Genomic DNA, 5,864 nt, shown 5'->3' with positions numbered 1-5,864 from the left:
GCGGAGTCGGGGCGGTCTGCCTCCCCCCACCGCAGGGAAAAGGGAAACACCACCTGGGTCTGGGTGCAGTTCCCCCCTCCAGGGGCGGGGGCACATAGACCCGGTTTGTAGAGTACGCTTGGGGAGTGTGATTGTGTGTACAACGTCTCTTTATGTCTGTCTCCACGTTGGTTGAGTGTGGAGTAAGTGCATATGAGAGCATGAGGGTGGGAATGGATGTTTGTATCTGTGTGTGCCTGTATGTCTGTGTCTACATGTCAGGTTGGGTGTCAGGCGCCACCTCTCTGGGGACATCTCAGGCCCTCCAAGGTTTGGAGGCCTATCTCCCCCTACCACCACTTCGCCTGCCAGTGGCGGACCCCCTCAGACATCGGTGCGTTGGTGGTTCTTTGTGTCCGGGGATGGGCGTCCAGGTACACACCGGCTCACTCATTGGCGGCCGCTTATCGGGGCCTGGAGCCTGGGGCTCGCTCGGGCCACTTCGGAGGTGGGGTGCCCCCGGCCTCTTGGCCTGGGGCTCGGTCACTCAGGCGCAGCTGGCTGCCGGCGGAGCTCACGGGCGCGTCACTGCAACTCCCCCTGGCTTCTGCTCCGCGGCTGCTGAGTGAGCCCTCATCTGGGACTCTCCTCAGCTCTTTCCGGGACAGTGGCGCAGCTGCCCCTCTGTTGGTCTTCCTTGGTCTCTTGTGTTCTGGGGGCCTCTGGATGTCTGGAGTTTTGATCTCCTCCACACCTGCTTCACGCCCTGGAGGACGGGGCTGTGGCCACACCCTCTAGCAGATTATTACATGAAGGAACCTTTTAAAAAAACAAAAAACAAGCGCGTCCATGCTCACAGGTGTACACACGGGTGATCACACCCACAAACTACACCCTTTTTGGCTCCTACCTCAAAGCACACTGTGTTCTGTTGATCTTATGTGCTACACAATAATGTTTAACATTTAGTATTTACTGTCATATTCCCATATATCATTGTGATGTTGTTTATTCTATTACTCTTGTTCTCTTCTGCTTGCTTTCTTTTTTCTTTCTCAGCAGGTGATCCAGGTGATTGATATATGCATTTTTTTTCTCTGCCCGTTCTGTTGGTTTTTGTCTTTTGCCCTTCTCCCCCGTCCCTCTTCTCAGCTGTTTCTCTTTCCCTCTTTCTTTCTCCCCTTCTTTCCCCCAGTCAAGTCTGTCCGGTATTCATTAAGTGAAAATAAAATAAACAAACAAAAAAAAAAAAAGAAGTAATTTTTAGTTTGTTTTTAGTTTTAGCTATTTTAGGGGGATATCTGTGTGTACAGGTCACTATTACTGTGCATAATTATTAGGCAACTTAACAAAAAACAAATATATACCCATTTCAATTATTTATTTTTACCAGTGAAACCAATATAACATCTCCACATTCACAAATATACATTTCTGACATTCAAAAACAAAACAAAAACAAATCAGCGACCAATATAGCCACCTTTCTTTGCAAGGACACTCAAAAGCCTGCCATCCATGGATTCTGTCAGTGTTTTGATCTGTTCACCATCAACATTGCGTGCAGCAGCAACCACAGCCTCCCAGACACTGTTCAGAGAGGTGTACTGTTTTCCCTCCTTGTAAATCTCACATTTGATGATGGACCACAGGTTCTCAATGGGGTTCAGATCAGGTGAACAAGGAGGCCATGTCATTAGTTTTTCTTCTTTTATACCCTTTCTTGCCACCTACGCTGTGGAGTACTTGGACGCGTGTGATGGAGCATTGTCCTGCATGAAAATCATGTTTTTCTTGAAGGATGCAGACTTCTTCCTGTACCACTGCTTGAAGAAGGTGTCTTCCAGAAACTGGCAGTAGGACTGGGAGTTGAGCTTGACTCCATCCTCAACCCGAAAAGGCCCCACAAGCTCATCTTTGATGATACCAGCCCAAACCAGTACTCCACCTCCACCTTGCTGGCGTCTGATTCGGACTGGAGCTCTCTGCCCTTTACCAATCCAGCCACGGGCCCATCCATCTGGCCCATCAAGACTCACTCTCATTACATCAGTCCATAAAACCTTAGAAAAACCAGTCTTGAGATATTTCTTGGCCCAGTCTTGACGTTTCAGCTTGTGTGTCTAGTTCAGTGGTGGTCGTCTTTCAGCCTTTCTTACCTTGGCCATGTCTCTGAGTATTGCACACCTTGTGCTTTTAGAATAGAATAGAATAGAATAGAATTCAACTTTATTGTCATTGCACATGCACAGGTACAGGGCAACGAAATGCAGTTTGCATCCATCCAGAAGTACTTTAGTGATATAGATATATTACAATATATATTAGCAATAATATAGATATGTGAGTATATTACAGAAATGGGTCTATTATGGTATGTTATAATGTACACGGTATGAAGTATGTTGTGAATATTCTATAACTATAAGTATGTACAGGCTGTAGTGAGTACAAGCTATGTACAGGATATGAACAGGATATAAATATGAAAAACTATACAGAATATGAAATAAATAACTTTACAGAATCTGGGATATACAGCTATACAGAAATGGGAACTATGCAAGTTGTAAACAGTTGTAGGATTAAAGATTATCGAATGTACAGAATGATTATTTACACAGAGCTATACAGTAGTGCAGTTAAGATAAGTGAGGGTGTAGATAGTTTCTACAGAGGCTATATAAAGTGCTAGTGGTTGTGAGTGGTGGTTCACTTTTGGGCACTCCAGTGATGTTGCAGCTCTGAAATATGGCCAAACTGGTGGCAAGTGGCATCTTGGCAGCTGCACGCTTGACTTTTCTCTGTTCATGGGCAGTTATTTTGCGCCTTGGTTTTTCCACACGCTTCTTGCGACCCTGTTGACTATTTTGAATGAAACGCTTGATTGTTCGATGATCACGCTTCAGAAGCTTTGCAATTTTGAGACTGCTGCATCCCTCTGCAAGATATCTCACTATTTTTGACTTTTCTGAGCCTGTCAAGTCCTTCTTTTGACCCATTTTGCCAAAGGAAAGGACGTTGCCTAATAATTATGCACACCTGATATAGGGTGTTGATGTCATTAGACCACACCCCTTCTCATTACAGAGATGCACATCACCTAATATGCTTAATTGGTAGTAGGCTTTCGAGCCTATACAGCTTGGAGTAAGACAACATGCATGAAGAGGATGATGTGGACAAAATACTCATTTGCCTAATAATTCTGCACTCCCTGTAGTTAGCGAGTGAATCAACAGAAAGCGTGCTTAGGATGAAGCATGTGAAGACTATGAAATGAGAAGTTATCATCTCAAGTCAGCTTTATTTATATAGCACGTTTAAAAGGCATCAAAGTCGGCAAAGTAAATAAAGGAAAGAATTAAAATAAATTGAATAAAAAGATGGAAGGTCACATGGACATGAATACATGTATACATATACACATGCATATATCATCCAACAAGATAAAAAACAAGATAACAAGGACAGAATAGACCTGAGCCCTGTTTCAGGAAGCCGGTTTAGTGGAAAAACTGAGTAAGTATACCCTGAGTTAACGAAAACTCTGGGTTTTCGGTTTCACAAAGCGAGTTCAGCTGCAGCCTGAGTGAGTCACTATGACGACACACTCCGTGAAGCTAACCTGCTCCCTAGCAGGTTTACTACAACTAACCCTGACTGTCTCCGCCCCTTTGTCGGAAACCTGACAGTAGGAAGTGTCAGACATGGCGTGCCACTTCCTTGAAGAGCCAGTAGATCGTGAAGCCCAAATTCTCCGCAGAGCTCTCCGCCGGGAGAGAGTGATCAGAGCGCGTTCGGACATTTTATCATTTCCTGATGATTTGCGAACGTTACCGTGTCTCAGCACAATCTATAAGTTATTTGAATAACATCCTCAGGCCATATATTACGCATGTGACACATCGTGGACATTCTCTCAGTTCTGTACATATTATTTGTATTGCACTTCGGTTTTTTGCAAACGGGAGCTTTCTGTATAATATTGGTGACGCTGAGCACGTTTCCAAGGCTACCGTCTGTCGGGCAGTCAGGAATGTTACAGTTGCACTGAAACGTCTCCTGTACTCGTTTGTGGTGTTCCCCGGTCACAGACCCACAAGATTTATCAAAGAGGGATGCCACAAAATTGCAGGTATCAGGATGACCAAAACTTAATGTATGATGTGGTGATACTTGGACTACTACTTAAATTTTACATGTATTTTCAGGGTTCCCAGGCGTGATTGGCTGTACAGATGGCACTCACATTCCAATCATTGCTCCTTCAGTAAATGAAGGAGACTATGTGAACAGGAAGTCTTTCCACAGCATTAATGTACAGGTACATAGTTCCCTGTAGCATGTCAAACTAACAAATTATATCATTATAGTAATGGATGCTAATTTGTGTTCTCTGCACTGTGAAGATCATATGTGATGCTGCCAACATTATCACAAATGTGGAAGCCAAGTGGCCAGGCTCTGTCCATGACTCACAAATATTCCGTGAATGTACACTGAGCACCAAATTTGGACATGGTGAGTTGAAAATACTTTAAAATATATAAAGACCAATTGCTTCAGGGACATTTGAACTGAAGTGTACCCTTCTGTCTTAGGAGAGTTCACTGGCTACTTGCTTGGTGATAGGGTAAACATGGATACCCCCTATTTGCTTACCCCTTACCCTGACCCTGAACCGGGCCCACAGCAGCGATATAATCTGGCTAATTGCAGGACAAGAGCCAGAATTGAAATGACTATCGGAATGCTTAAGGCCCGGTTCCAGTGCCTGCAAAGACTCAGGGTCACCCCAGAAAGGGCATGTGACATTATTGTGGCATGTGTGATTCTTCACAACATTGCCACAATTAGAGGAGAACACTGTCCTTCTGAACCAAACATCAGCAGTGATCCAAACCATGAACATCCTGACCCTCCCACGGACATACAAGATGGAAGTGCAGTCAGAGACACCATATGTCACAATCATTTCTTTTGACCCATCACCTCAACATGTTGAAAGAAGAATAAACAGATTTTTTGTTCAACTGGCTTTATTGGTCACCTGTGTTTCCTGTACACAAAGTATTAAAAGATGTAAACCTCATAAAGTGTCTCTGTTGCTTCCTCCTCTGTAACAGCTGTCAATGTTTCTTCATTATTTTCCTGTAGTAAAGAAATAAACAACATTGCTGTTCTACTGTAAACTCATATAATCTGTGGAGTATTACTCACAACTGCATGTTGGTCTGGCTCAACAGGAGGCTGCACCAGATGCAGTACACCATCACCATCAACTGATAGAATATGAGGTTTATACAGGTCACTTATAACTTACAAGGGACCAAATGGCAATTAACAAACATACCAAGCACCTTACACTTCATTGTCATTATGCTCTCAAAGACAACCAAGACTGAGGGAAGGCAAAATCAGTCGGAAAATAACTTCACTACAAAATAATCCATTATGGTAAAGAGTTTATCAAATGAATGAGTAGCACTGCAAAGGTGACTGTGAAGAAAGGATGTATGCACATCATGTATTATTTTGAATTTACCCCCTATGTAGGCACTTGTGTCTTGCGGGGTTATTGACTCAGAGGATGTCCCCGCAGAGATGCCTTCAGCCACAGGGCGCCCACTGTTTTGGCTGAGGGCCAACTGCTCAGCCTCTGTGAGTGGTGGTGGTGGAGGACCCCCACCTGTTTTTCGGGCCTCCGCTTTTTTTCTGTTGGCTATAACGGGCCACATTTGAGCATACAGAGTAAGCAAATATGTACTTGTAATGTGCTCAGATAATTTCAATAAGTGCTTACAGAAAGAAAATTAATGTAGCCTCTAACTGCAATTGATTTACATGGGACAAACAGACCAAGCACTATGGCTCATAATACA

The 5,864-nt window shown here is 43.9% G+C and overlaps 1 long non-coding RNA gene across 1 annotated transcript; it reads left to right on the top strand.

The window, feature by feature from the left end:
- The first annotated feature begins 3,860 nt into the window (after positions 1-3,860).
- LOC145431008 (uncharacterized) lies at positions 3,861-5,020 on the top strand. Its single transcript, XR_013911378.1, has 2 exons — positions 3,861-4,306; positions 4,392-5,020. It is a non-coding gene; the product is annotated as an uncharacterized LOC145431008 (long non-coding RNA).
- Positions 5,021-5,864: the final 844 nt, after the last annotated feature.

The sequence above is a fragment of the Astatotilapia calliptera genome, chromosome 9 (genome assembly GCF_964374335.1).
Source record: "Astatotilapia calliptera chromosome 9, fAstCal68.1, whole genome shotgun sequence".
NCBI classification, from domain to species: Eukaryota; Metazoa; Chordata; class Actinopteri; order Cichliformes; family Cichlidae; genus Astatotilapia; species Astatotilapia calliptera.
The sequence above is the reverse complement of the archived record's forward strand: the minus strand, read 5'-3'. Positions and strand labels throughout refer to the sequence as shown.